Source organism: Macrobrachium nipponense, chromosome 6 (genome assembly GCF_015104395.2).
Source record: "Macrobrachium nipponense isolate FS-2020 chromosome 6, ASM1510439v2, whole genome shotgun sequence".
NCBI lineage: Eukaryota > Metazoa > Arthropoda > Malacostraca > Decapoda > Palaemonidae > Macrobrachium > Macrobrachium nipponense.
Window position 1 is genome coordinate 48,287,371 of NC_061108.1, and position 14,607 is coordinate 48,301,977.

The following is a 14,607-nucleotide window of genomic DNA, read 5'->3' on the forward strand; positions in this document are numbered from 1 at the left end:
CAGCTAAAATCATCTCTGTTAGTGATTTAAAATGAACCCTGTGCTTTTCATTTAGATTTCTTGAGTGTTGATTCCACTTTAAAAACTTAATTCATCATAGATACACTCAAATCAGCTTCTCGCATAGAGTCAGATTTTAGCCAATCTACCTCTTAATTTATTAATGACTTCAAAAAAAGATTCTGACTAGTTTTGTCTTTTTTTGTTTCTTCTAATGTTATGATTATCACGTTACGATTATCCCTTCCCTCCTTTTGACAGCATTTCCGTTCTTTTCTTTTTATGGTGCTTATTTGATAAACAGTTTTGTGGGCTGAAGACACGGACATGTCAATATAATCAGCCAGATGTTCTTTCTGGTCTTCTTTTTATCTTTGTGTAATTTCACTGTCCCAACATGAGTAGGTACTCAGCTCATTCTGCCTTGGGTTCTTCATCTCATCCCTGAATTTCGTCACATGTAGTACCTTTTGATTTTGTCTATCCCCTAAGATTTCCGTTTTGTTACCCTATATCACAGTACTCCTTATCTAATAGATATCCGTCCATTTTTTATATTAAATGAGTCCACATTGATTGTCTGTTCCTCCTGGCATATGGTATTAAGAACTAAAAATTTATTTCAACATTCAACTGAATAAATAATCTTCTTTATGTTTATATAGTTACTTAACAGCAGGGTGTGATAATAAATTGTAATCAAGTCCTCAAAATTTTGGTTGTACCATAGCCTCCGAATGATGGCCTTTTTAGTTTTCTGTAAAAGAAAACTATTGAGATGGCTTTGTTGGTCCGTCCGAACTTTTTCTGTCCGCCCTCAGATCTTAAAAACTACTTCTGAGGCTTGAGGGCTGCAAATACCCTGAGGGTAGAGAGCTGCAAATTGGTATGTTGATCACCCGCCCTCCAATGATCAAACATGCAAAATTGCAGCCCTCTAGCTGCAGCAGTTCTTATTTTTTTTAATGTTGAAGTATTTCATAATCGTACTTCTGGCACCGCTATAGGTACCACCATGACAGGCTACCACTGGACTGACAGCTTCATGGGCCCAGGCTGAAGCCACCACCGGACCGCGGCTAAGAGTTTCATGTGCTCTAGCTGATAGTTTCATAAAACATTTTACGTTTTAATGAAAACTCGATTCACAATAAGAAATTTCGGAGCATTTCTTACTTGTTTAGTTTTGAGTTCCATGTTGTCGATTTGATATTTATGTAAAGTTTATTTGAGTATGAATTGTTGGTGGCAGATTTACTGTTCTCATCTTGCTTTTATCACTAATAATTTTATCATGTTTTTCCTTTTACTTTCATAGTCTGAATTCTATTTATTCATGTTGAACTGAACTTTGGCCCGGCAGCATAGTTGAGTAAAGATAAATGTTATGTAATCCATTCAGACGCTCGTTGTCTTAAACCAAATTTTCTTGATCTTTGTGAAGCTTAGTAGGGTCTGATGTTTACTTTTAGTACAGTTGTTTCTGTAAACAAGTTTCAGATGGACTTACCATTCCAGGTCCAATGAGCCCACTTTTATTGACCATCATAGCAAAGACCATTGACTGGTAATTGCGCTTTATTTTAAGTCAGTCTCCTAACATTAAGGGAACTGCATCTAACTAGTATGAAACCTCATGTTGTAAAATGTTTACCAAATGTAATGCATAAGTTTTTGGAGTCTAGTTCAAGCCCAACAGTAACGACTAATTTTACTGCATCTTACATAAAAACTGTACTTGTACAATCCTTGGAAAACAAGGCATCTTGTATAATTTGTGATAATTTCAGTGCTAAGCATAGAGACTTACTGACCAGCAATGAACTTGATATCGTGATGGTGAAATTTTCTGCTATAGTTGAGGCTAATATCTGTGATTGTTGACCCCTGACCGTTGTGTGTTGTCATCGCCACTATTAAAACAAAATTTTGGCCAGAATCTGTTACTTTCTCTGACACAGTAATTATGTTCGCCTTATCTAGAATTTGAATCAAATGTTATCAGAAATGTTAACTCTTTCCATCCCAAGAAACTTCCTAGACATGGGTAGTCAACTTCAAAAGGCATATCATGCATGGTAAACAAACCCAATGCAACATCTATGAGAGATAAACCAAGTCAAAATGCTATACATTTGGATCTTGTATATTTGCTGTCTACCTTTTATTTTGAAAATTAGCGCAACTATTAACCAGCTATAATTACAGATATGGATGATTTTTTTGGGTTTTTGATGGTGAACAGTCTTTTGTTGCTATTCTCTTTGTCCTAATGCATTTCAGCCAGGCCTCACAAAATTTGCTTTTCTTTCGAGGACGTTGGGAATATCCTAGATACCCAAGGCAGTGGGAAGACTTTAGCAGATGCAAATGGTGGTTTTTAGTATTTTATAAAATGGCTGTGCTGTGTTTACATACATAAATAACAATTCGAATCTTAAAAACGCTATAAGAGAGTGGAAATAAAAGTATTTTGATAATATGTACAGAGATGATATGTATTTTTCTTTAATTGAAAATGTTTTACCTTTTTCATTATTGAAATTTCTTTGTTTCTTTGCATTAAAATATAAAGATTAGCACAATTATGATGTAATTGTGCTGTGCCTTCTGGTGTTTATCAAACAATTTCAAATACCTTCATAGATTAGAAAGGAACGAATTCAAACAAAGACACTAACTCACTATATATATTATATATATATATATATATATTATATATATATATTCATATATATATAATATATATATATATACATATATATAGCATGTATATTATATATTTACATAATATTATATCCATATCTACATATATAATATTATATATATATATATAATATATATTTATTTTTATATTATATATATATATATATATATATATCTATATCTATATTATATATATATATATATATAATATATATATGTATATATATATATATATTATAAATATACATACTAATATATATATATATATATATATATATATATATTATATATATATTATTATTATTATTATATAATATTCATACATAGAGAAAGAACAAGCATCGACTCCATGGATGAAATCACAAACGGTCTAAATGATGGATTGTCCACGGAGGAGGAGGGATGTATTTATGTCTTTTGAATCAAAAGGAAAAGGTAGAACTCCGCTTTTCACTTGAAACTATTGAAAGTTGCACGTGATTCTTTTCAAAGAGAAACATAGGAAGTAGACCGAGTGCGAGAGTGTAAGAGTGTGTGTTTAATCATATACTTTAAATGCTGAGATCTCTTGGCGGCAGCTTTCCACACAAAATAATAAAGCATTTGAAGTTCGAATTTAAAAGATGGTGAGAGACACTGGAAAATTATATTCATTCGATGTTTAATGTATTTCAAATGCAGAAAATATCCTGTTATTTACTCTTTTGGGTAACTGATAGGTTTGCGTTTAACGAGATTTTTATTTGATTGCCACGATAATAGTTGTGTAATTTTGTTAGGAAACAGCCCAAATATAATATGAAAATGACGACTAGCAGTCTGTTAAAGCCAATGATTTCTAAACTTTGTTGTAAGTAGTAATTGCCAACAAATAACAGTTATATTTAGACATTTATTTTACACCTTGCAAACACGATAAATTGTATTTCATAGATGTAATTTATAGATATTTATTTTAGCTATTGTACAGTAAACAATAGACCCATCATTTTTCACGTCAAGGGTTCTTTGGTTAAGGTTAAGGTATTGAAGGACACTTAACAGATAAGGACCCAAGCATATAAAGGAACCTATGGTTCATCGACCATATATATAAGTTTAAGACTGTTATGCACAGGACGTTAGGCTTATAAAAAGGTTTTGCTCACCACTATGTGAAAAATAAATTTAGAAAAAATAGACTAATACTGATTTGAAGTAAAATATAAAACCTTCAATGTCATAGAATCCTTTTTAGCCCTTTGGTGAAGGTAGACAACTGAGGAAAAGCACATGAACCTCATTCCTTAAGACCAGTGACGATCCTACTTTTAGGTTATACTGTGTTTTATGGGGCAATTCAACAATACTAATGCACCACATGTCGTGGATGAAGAGCACCTAGTTAAGGTTTATGAGAGTGGAGAAAGTGATTTATCCACAGTCAGAATAGTAAACACACACACAAGCACACGCACACATCTACATAATGTAATATATATATATATATATATATATATATATATATATATATATATGTGTGTGTGTGTGTGTGTGTGTATATATATATATATATATATATATATATATATATATATATATATATATATATATATAGGGTGCTTCAGCATTCCATGATACGAAATGCAAATAGCCAAGTTTTGCACATACATCTCTGTGCATCATCACTCTGTGAAGAAAATACAAAGACATACACAATCATTTAAAATTACGGGGGCCTTCTTAGTGCAGATTTACAGCAGAGCACGAAGGGCATGCTCAGGGATGTTTAAGGGTGGTGTATCGGGGTCTCTATACACCTTTTCCAAGATCACATGAATGGTCTTGTCGACGGGGACATTGGTAAATAAGGACTCCACATCTATCGAAGTGATACATCCTCCAGCAGGTGTTACTCATAGGGCTTCCAGGAACTCGGCAAACGACTTCAAGTTGTAGGTACCCGGGATGTACGGGGTCAGAATGGTGTTGAGCTTCTTGGCCAGCAGGTACGTTGGCAAGCCCTTCAACCCCTTCTGCTTGCCCGAGGCCCTTACTGACTGTGGAGAATACCGCAATGGTATCATCAGCCGTGACCTGAGGGAAGCAGCGATGCAGTTAAGGAAACGTGAGGATGCCACTGTACGCAGGGCCGATAAAACTGCTGCTTTTATCCTTATCCAGACTGAGGAATACCGCCAGAAGATTGAAGAAATGCTGGCGGATGAAATTTCGCAGAATTACCGATAACCCCGTCAACGACATCAAGTGAGAGGCCAACCGGATTATTGAGACGGTCACCGACACCTTGAATGCCCTGCATTTGCCACCCATAACGGGTGACCATGACTTAGGTTACATCTATAGGAATGTTAAAACCCATAAGCAAAGGAACCCCCTTCGCCCCATAGTCTGCCAGATCCCTGCCCCAGCGTACCTGTTGGCCAAGTTCTTGAAAGCCCTATGAGCAATGCCCCCTGGAGGATGCATCGCTTTGATGGATGTAGAGTCCCTGTTTACCAACGTCCCCATTGACAAGACCATGCAAATGATCTTGGACGAGTTTGCAGGGACCCCGACACTCCATCCTTGAACATTCCAGAGCATGTCCTTCGAGCCCTGCTGGAAATCTGTATTAAGAAGGGCCCCCTTTAATGATCACTGTAACTACATGTACACCCAGATCAACAGCGTGGTGATGGGATCACCCCTTGAAGTCCTTTTCGCCAATTTCTACATGGGTACTGTCAAAGAGAGGGTCTTCCAGAATTCCCGCAAAGCGAGGATGTATATGCCTAGACCGCCACCTTCCCTTCCTTAACATCCTTGTCGAACAGCAAGATTCCGGATTCAGCACAAAGGTGTACACGAAGCCAACGAACCTGGAAATGTGCATGAACAGTGAGAGCGAGTGCCCTGAGAGGTATAAGCACTCCACCATCAGCACCTTCGTCAGGAGGGTCCTCTCACACTGCTCCTCCTGGAATGACACACACAGTGAATTGGAGCGAGCCGGCCAGGTCCTCATCTACAACAGACACACCAATCGTGGGTACCACCAGGAACCCATCAAGATTTTCTACAAGGGGCACTTCCACAGGAGGTACAAGGAGGATGAGCAAGCCCTCAAAAACATCATCGAGGAAAACATCAGCCCCACCAACCCAGACAAAAATATTAAGCTAGTAATATACTATAAAACTAAGAAGACGAGCAGCCTGGTGATGAGAAACGACCCTTCGGCCCCTATGCAGGATCCCTTGAAGAAAACAAGTGTGGTCTACCGATACACATGCCCGGTCCGAAGATGCCTCGGCAAATACGTCAGAATGATCTCCATGCATTTCTCCGAGCGAACCTCCTGCCATGCCCAAGAAGAAGCCATATTTAACCACGCCAGGACTGCTCATGACCAACGAATAAAGAGAAATGATATTATCCTTAATATCGAGATAATAGACCAGACAACGGATTCCCGACGTCTGCTCCTCCTAGAAGCCCTCCATATAGGAAAGGAGAAACCAAACTTAAATATCACTCAGGAAACGTTTCTCCTTCCCACCACTGCCCGGAGAGCAGCGAACGACCCCCCTGACAATGCTAGATAATCAGGAGCCCCCCAGGATGACAGGACTCCTGCTACAGACAAAATTCCTGAATTTCATCCCCAGGCACACTACCATGGTGCTCGCACGACAGAATCTCCACAACCATTAATGCAAGATCCATGACTTCGCCCAAGACCGGCCCACCAATGAGAATCCAACTCTTGGTCCGAGCCGCTATAAATACCGCCATGCAGACTCTCTTGCTACAGTCCCTTCAACCGATTCGTCCGAAGATGACCTGCGAGAAAGTCGAAATGTCACGTGATACCAGCTATACCAGCATCAGCACCAGCTCTAAATCAAAGACGATCCCCGCCAGGAATTGAACTACGCCCATGGAATAATAACCGCCACTGACGACGACCCCTGCTTGACCTGGACCTGAGATCCTGTTCTAATAAAATTAAAGATTACATTCAGCATTTATAATTTTTTGAAAATTCCCAATACGAATATTGGCCAGTTACTCAGAAACATCGCTGAGCCTGAGAAGCGAATTGTATGAAAAATAGAGAAAACAATTTATAAAACCAACTCAGATAATGATAATAAAAATAGTAATATGATACACTACAAACCAGCAAAATCATATGCATCACATACTACAAGTATGTGATGCATAGGATTTTGTTGGTTGGCAGTGAATTATATATTATTATATTATTCGTAAGGTAAACTGTTAATTTGGAACAAACCTACAGGATTCATTGACTTGATATTGAAGGAAAGTACCCTATCACTTTACATTTTAACGTCAACACTGATGTCGAAAGTCTATGTTTTTTACACAGTAATATACTCTAATATACAATTGTGGATTTTGATGACACAATATGGTAATCGTTAGAAAGAATTTACAGACAATGATAAAAATTGCAGAGTGAGACCAGTAATTAGAAAATAAAAGAAGTTTTGATAATAAATTAATAAATAAATAGATAAACAATATAAATAAGTTAGTAAAGTACAAGATTATTGGTTGCGTTGTTTCATGAATTTTTGAGGCTTTAATTGCGCAGAGTCTCTAGGGAGATTGTCCCACAGTCCAAGGGTGTGAGGAATACAAGACCTCTGGAACTGAGAAGTTAAAGAACTTGACACATTTATTTCATATAAGTGTTGCTATTCAGCAAATCTGGTTCCTCTCGGGAGGAGAAGAGGATCAAGAATCAGTTGTGATAGCAGAAGTTCACTGTTAAATTCAACCCATGAAAAATTGACGAACAAGATACCATCTGTCGATGGTCCAAGTTATAACTGCTAATGTTAGAAAACAGAAATTTACCATCTAAAAGAGATAGAACTGACAGTATACAGACTTCCACACGGGAGAACATTATTCTAGTAAAGGAAGGACAAATGACCTAAACCGGTTGTGTTGATTTTATTATTCTTACAGATATGCATGACTTATGTATGATACCTAACTTAAATGCGTTGCTGACACTTTCGTTAGATGTTTCTCAAAAGCAAGATGGGAGTCAAAAGTTGTACCAACTATTCACTAATCCAGAGCTTCATTTTTGAACAGCAACAGCTAAATTATCCTAGAAATAATGTCCACCCACTCCAAGATTCTGAATTTTAAGAATAAGTGCCTTATGACATGCTAAATAATAATTAGCACAAAAATCTGTGAATTACATTACACCCAAAACCCTTATCAAAGTTCTCTTGCAAATGGCATGTCAAATCTAAAAGAGCATTGCAGGTACTCGGTTAGCTGCTTCCCATGTGCACATTTACTACTAGGTAACAATCGTTTGGATTCCAGATACATATATAGTAGCTTAAAATAAGTTTTTATACAACTCTGGAGAGCACAGGGAGAATAGAAATTGCCTGTAGTTACTGCAGTCTGCAGATATCCTACTCTTTGGAACAGACACTGTATTATTAAGCTTGTGCCCATCAGCAAAGATGCTACATCATTATGAAAATCTATAGAATCTACTGATCTTGGGAGACGACACAATTGAAACTTTTTTTTACAAAAAAGATTTTGTAGTGGGAAATTTATGCTCAACGTAGGTAGATAGGGTGGTCAGAAACTTAAAAATAAAATGGCTGAGTTGTATTAAATTTGATTTGTTATACTTGCTAACAACACCTTACGTAAGTTAAACATGGATTGCAAGATTTAGTAAAATCCTCCATCATCACCTATTTATAAATGAAAAATTTGATTCGATAAGGGAAGTTGCTGTTGTTATTATTATTGTTAGCCAAACAGCAGCCCTAGTTAAAAGTGTAGATGCTACAAGCAAAAGTGTTCCAATAAGGAAAGCAGTAGAACAAAGAGTAAAAGAATAATTATATCGAGAAAAAGCAGGTTAATAGATAAAACAATTAAACTTTGAAGTGAGAAATGTGATAGCCTGTTCGGCTGCACAAAAATATGTGAGGGAAGTTCGAACGTCTGAAATTCCGGCGATTCAGCTGCTCAATTAAGAATATATTTCCAAAGTTCGGTTATAGATGGAACCTCATGAGTCTGTAACATTAACTCAATCTAGTAATACATGATGGATTCTATAGCATTGGGTATTATATAAAAAAATTATCAGAATTTAAAAAGAAAAAGAAAATTAATGACGCGAATAGTCAGGTACCCAGCGGTGTTACCAAACACCAGTGGCAAGGCCTTGTAAAAGATTTAAACAAAAATTTAAGTTTTGATCTTTCAGGTTAAGGTATTCGTCGGGTGCTAAAGATCAAATCTAAAAACAAAATTCAAAACTAGGTAGATCAAAAGAATTATAGGATTTCTTCAAAACTGTTTGGTTTAAAATCTTGAAAGGTTCTTGATATACCGACTTGTTTCTGCAGTTCAAGATGAGCTCGACCTGATAGTTCTCCAAAAAGTAAATACGCTGTCAAAAATGAGACTTACAGCTTTAAATGAGTTCCACGTGATTAAAGAAACATTGTCAATGGTAAGACCTTGGAGGGGGAATTCTATGCCCAAAACGGTAACAAAAGTCATAAGTTAAGTTTTATTAAGGTTCAACTACATTTCTCCATAATTGGCAACATGCTCGAGTGCTAGCTGAATCTGTTAAAAGGATCTGCAAATGCAGGTTTGCAATCTGATGGGATTAATCCAAATTGAACATCATCCTTTGCTTCAGCAATAAGCATGTATCAGTTATAATTCCCTTTAGGTGTAAATTATTCCAAGGGATAGTGAATTCGATATTTAACGATGTTTGTGACAACAGTTGTTAATGTAAAAATATCACAAATATGTGACAAAAATCACACACATGTATATATATATATATATATATATATATATTATATATATATATATACATATATATATATATATATATGTATATATATGCATATATATATATATATAATATATATTGTGTATATATATATATATATATATATATATATATATATATATATATCTTCTTCTTCTTCTTCCTAGCTTAAACCCATTTTTATATGGGGTCGCCATTACGAATGAGTCGTCTCCATCGATTTCTGTCTTGTGCCTCGTTCTCATTTATACCTTTCAATTCCATATCTTCCCCTTACACAATCACGCCATCTCTTTCTTGGTCTTCCCTTCTTCCTTCTACCCTGCACTTCCATTTCCATCGTATGTCTTCCAACATGACGTTCCTCCCTTCGTAACAGGTGTCCATACCATCGAAGCCTTCCTTCCTGTATTTTCTTCGATATTTCAGCTACCTTTGTTGATCCTCTTATATACTCATTTCTAATCCTATCTTCCCTTGTTACTCCCGACATCCATCTCAACATTCTCATTTCTGCTACATCCATCTTCTTCTCCTCTGTTTTCCTCATACTTGCCGTTTCTGTTCCATATAACATTGCTGGTCTGACCACCGTCCTATGGAACTTTCCTTTCAATTTCAGAGGGACCTTCTTGTCACAGAGTACCCCTGATGCAGACCTCCAATTATTCCATCCTGCCTGAATTCGGTGTCTCACCTCTTGGTCCATGCTTCCACTATCCTCCAATACGGACCCTAAGTACTTGAACTTCTGTACTTTCTTTATTTCTTCCCCACCCAATCTTATGCTACTTCCACCGTCCTCAGTAATACTAGAACACATATATTCGGTTTTTGATCTGCTTATTCTCATTCCTCTCTCCTCAAGTGCTGCTCTCCACCTCTCCAACCTCCCCTCCAACTCCTCCTTCCCCTCTGAACACAACACAATGTCATCCGCGTATAATATGCACCATGGCACTGCTTCTCTAACATCCCTGGTCATTACATCCATCACGATGTTGAAGATGAATGGGCTAAGTGCTGACCCCTGGTGTAATCCAACTCCTATCTTCAATCCATCCGTCTCACCAACACTACTCCTCACTCTAGTATACACATTCCTGTACATCTCCTGAATAATTCTGACATACTTTTCCGGCACCATCTTCTCCCTCAAACATCTCCATATTTCTTGCCTTGGCACTCTGTCTTTTCAAGGTCTATGAATACCAGATGCAGGTCTCGTTGTTTTTCTCTGAATTTCTCCATTAGCTGCCTTATGCAAAATATTCCATCCGTTGTGCCGCTTCCCTTCATAAATCCTAACTCTTCCTTCCCTATTCTAACTTCCTCTCTCAGCCTGCTATCTATGATTTCTTTCCAAAAAAATCTTCAACGTGTGAGACATTAGTTTTATACCTCTATAATTACTGCATTCCTGGACATCACCTTTACCTTTAAATATAGGTATCAATATGCTTTCCCGCCATTCTTCTGGTATCTTTTCCTGTTCGAATATTTTTACCATCAGATCATACAAGATGTCTACCCCTTCCTCTCCTAAGGCTTTCCAAACTTCGACTGGGATTAAGTCAGGTCCTGTTGCCTTCCCATTTCTCATTCTTTTTAAGGCTCGTATCACTTCATCCCTGATATCCCCATTACCATTCCCATGTTTACTTGTCCATCCTCTCTTACAAGTCTTTCATTTTCTTCATTTAGCAGTTGTTCGAAATACTCTTTCCATCTTTTCAGGATGTCTTCTTCCTTTTTTACGACCGTACCATTCCTATCTTTCATTTGCTTAATATGGGTGATGTCCCCTTTGTTTCTTTTATTTCTTACTTTTGACAGTTTGAGCATCTTACTCAACCCTTCCTTGGTTTCCAGTTCATTATAAACCTCTTCATATGCCCTTGCCTTAGCTTGAGCTACCACCCTTTTTACTTCTTTGTTTCTTTCTCTTAATCTTTCTCTGTCCTCCGCAGCTGTGACTCTTCAAATCTCTTCTTTGCCTCCCTTTTACCTTTCACCACTTCCCCCACCTCTTCTTCCCACCACCAGCTCTCCTTTTCCTCCCATACTATTCCAGATGTTTCCCCTAGTATCTCCTTTCCATGTCTTCTAATCACTGATGCATTATGCCTCCACCATTCTCCCACATCTTCAATTCCCAGATCAACCTCTCCCAGCACTCTTCTCCTGAACTTCTCTCTTCTTATCATTATCCCTCCCTAACAATTTATACCACTTGATTTTCTTTACCCATTCGTTTTCGTTTTCTTTTCTCTTTTCATCTTTAAATCCATACAAAGGAGCCTATGTTGGGGGGCCACGTGGTCACCTGGGATAACTTTACAATTCCTGACTTCCACCAGCCTTGATCTTATTGTAAAGGAGCTAATCTATTTGTGTGCATCTACCGCCACTCCTGTATGTTATCAAGTGCTCCCTCTTCTTTTGAAGAATGTGTTTCACTATTGCCATCTCAAAGGACACGGCAAAGTCTACTATATCTCTCCTTCTGGGTTTCTCTCCCCAATCCCATGTCCTCCATGCACACGTTCAATTACATCCTTTTCATTTCCGACATGTCCATTAAAGTCTGCCCCCACTACAGTCCTCTCCTGCTCTTCCAGTTCTTGCGTTACCTCACTCATTTCGTTCCAAAAAACAAAACGGCTCTTTTCTTCCTCTGTGCAGCCCACGTTGTGAGCATAAGCGCTAATGATGTTCATTTGTTTCCCCCCTCCATAACATATCTTCACTCTCATAATGCGGTCATTCTCTACTCACTTCCGTCACTGCATTCTTCATTTCCCCCGACAACACTACTCCAACGCCATTCCTACCCTGCTCATTTGCTCCACTATAGATTAACTTGTAGCCATCCCCCAGTTCTTTAGCTTTAGTTACCCTTCCATCGAGTTTCCTGCACACACAAAATATCCACTCTCTTTATCCTCATTAACTCTGCCAACTCTCTTCCTCTTCCTGTCATAGACCCAATATTGAGCTGGCCTACTCTGATCACATTTAGAGCTCGCTTCTTTAGCTGCACCCGCTCATGATGCAGTAGCCCTCGCCTTGTCACAGAGTTAGGGCGATGTGTCTGTGCGTCGTTTACGGAGTACGCCCTAGCCCTATTCTCATCAATATCACGACTCATTTCCATTGGTTTGGCGTGGGTTTTTACAGTCGGATGCCCTTCCTGACACCAACCCTCCCTATTTATCCGGGCTTGGGACCGGCACCCATTGAGGCTGGCTTGCCCCCACAGGAGGCTAGATTATATAATATATATATATATATATTATATGCTATAAATTATATAAATGAGGACAGTTCACATTCAGTGATGATAAGTATTATGTCCCTTCAGACGCGTTTCAGATGTTAACGTCATCAAAACAACGGACAAGAATACATTGCCGTGTTGTGTGGCTCTCGTGTTGAGGTCACATCCATTCCCTTCACTTTCTTGATAGTAAAAAAAAACAACAGAAGCTCTTATATGAGATTTAATCATGCCATATTGATTTATGGACAATGAAAGTTTTATTTAATGAAAATTTGAGATTCATTACCGCTAACTCTAATTATAATAGGGTGTTCAGTTACAATTAGTATCCTTTAGGGATGTGAAGGAATTTTAATTCCTATTTTTTTAAGCGTAAATCTTTACTTATTTCTTATGAATAGAATTTAGCCCGTGTTGTTTTGCACAGTGATAAATACACGACAATTAGTCGTTGTTCAAAAGAAAATTTCTAGCAAATGGATTTGCATAGGTATTAATAAAGTTGAATTCATCTTAAAAATATAAAAAAGACCCTGGCATTGGTAACTGCAAGAGGAGATGGCAACATGAAGGTCAGGCAGTTTTACTCTTTTTGATTAATTCCTTCATTTCATGATTCCTGCGATGATGATGGCGAGGATGATGATGATGATGGATGGCTGAATTTGGAAGCTGAAAGGGTCTTTTGGCGAGGTCCATAAAGGAAAGAGAAGTCATTATCTCTGCAAACATTGCCCCGAGGCAAAGTGAGCGTTCCAGCGCTTGATGAATGGAAGATGTTTATGATTTAATCTCGTCCAGTGTCAGTATCATCATCGTCCACGTCATCATCATCATCATCATCATTATCATCATCATCATCAGACAGATAGACAGGTTAAATATTACGGAGAGATGTATGCTGTTGCAGATTGGAAGTTTAACGACTATCATCTTTTTCTGTGGGGCATATTTCCATCTCTTGTGAATGGTTTTGAACATTTTGAATGACAAAATATAATGGTTTTGGGACTGAATAATTTTCAAAGATCGTTATAGTTTGATTCTGACAAAATCTTGAGCCAACCATCTATTTGCGCTTTTGGAATTTTAGTGGCTTTGCCTGATGTATAGTGAACTGACTGAATGCTATAACTGTGGACATTGCAATGAACATCGGCTGTAATGCAAATTATCTGCATTTATGTTCTTAGTAGGCAGGTGTGAGAAAGAAATTGGTAAAAAGCTTAAGAGATGATGAAGTTGGTTTTGGAAAAGGCAGTAGTTGCACAGACATTAGCCATATTGTGTAGCAGTGTATGGAAATTAAGTAACCAGTTCTGATGGATTTTGTTGATTACGTGAAGGCATTTGACATCGTCAACAGAACATTATTATGGAAGGTCCTGCGTCACTAGATATTCCTGGTAAATATTTAAAAAACAATTTATATTATCCATGATCAAAGTAGATACATATTTGGCGTTGATGGGGTCTTTTAGTGAATCTTCAGTAAATAGTGGGGTGCTAAATGAGGCTGGAGATGAGTGGAGTGTTCGGAGAGATGAAGTCTTGAAAGACATGAGCGGCAGAACTTCATGCGTCCTTTGCTCTTTGAAAAGTCTATTCCTGTTCTATACATAAGCGCTTCCTAGTTGCAACACCCATGCACATTCCAATTCCCATGATCATATTCTTTTACTCTGCCGTTGTTACGAAAGAAATACAGGTCGCAAATACCTGGTAATGACTAGTTTTCTTACGTGGTTTAGACGAGAGA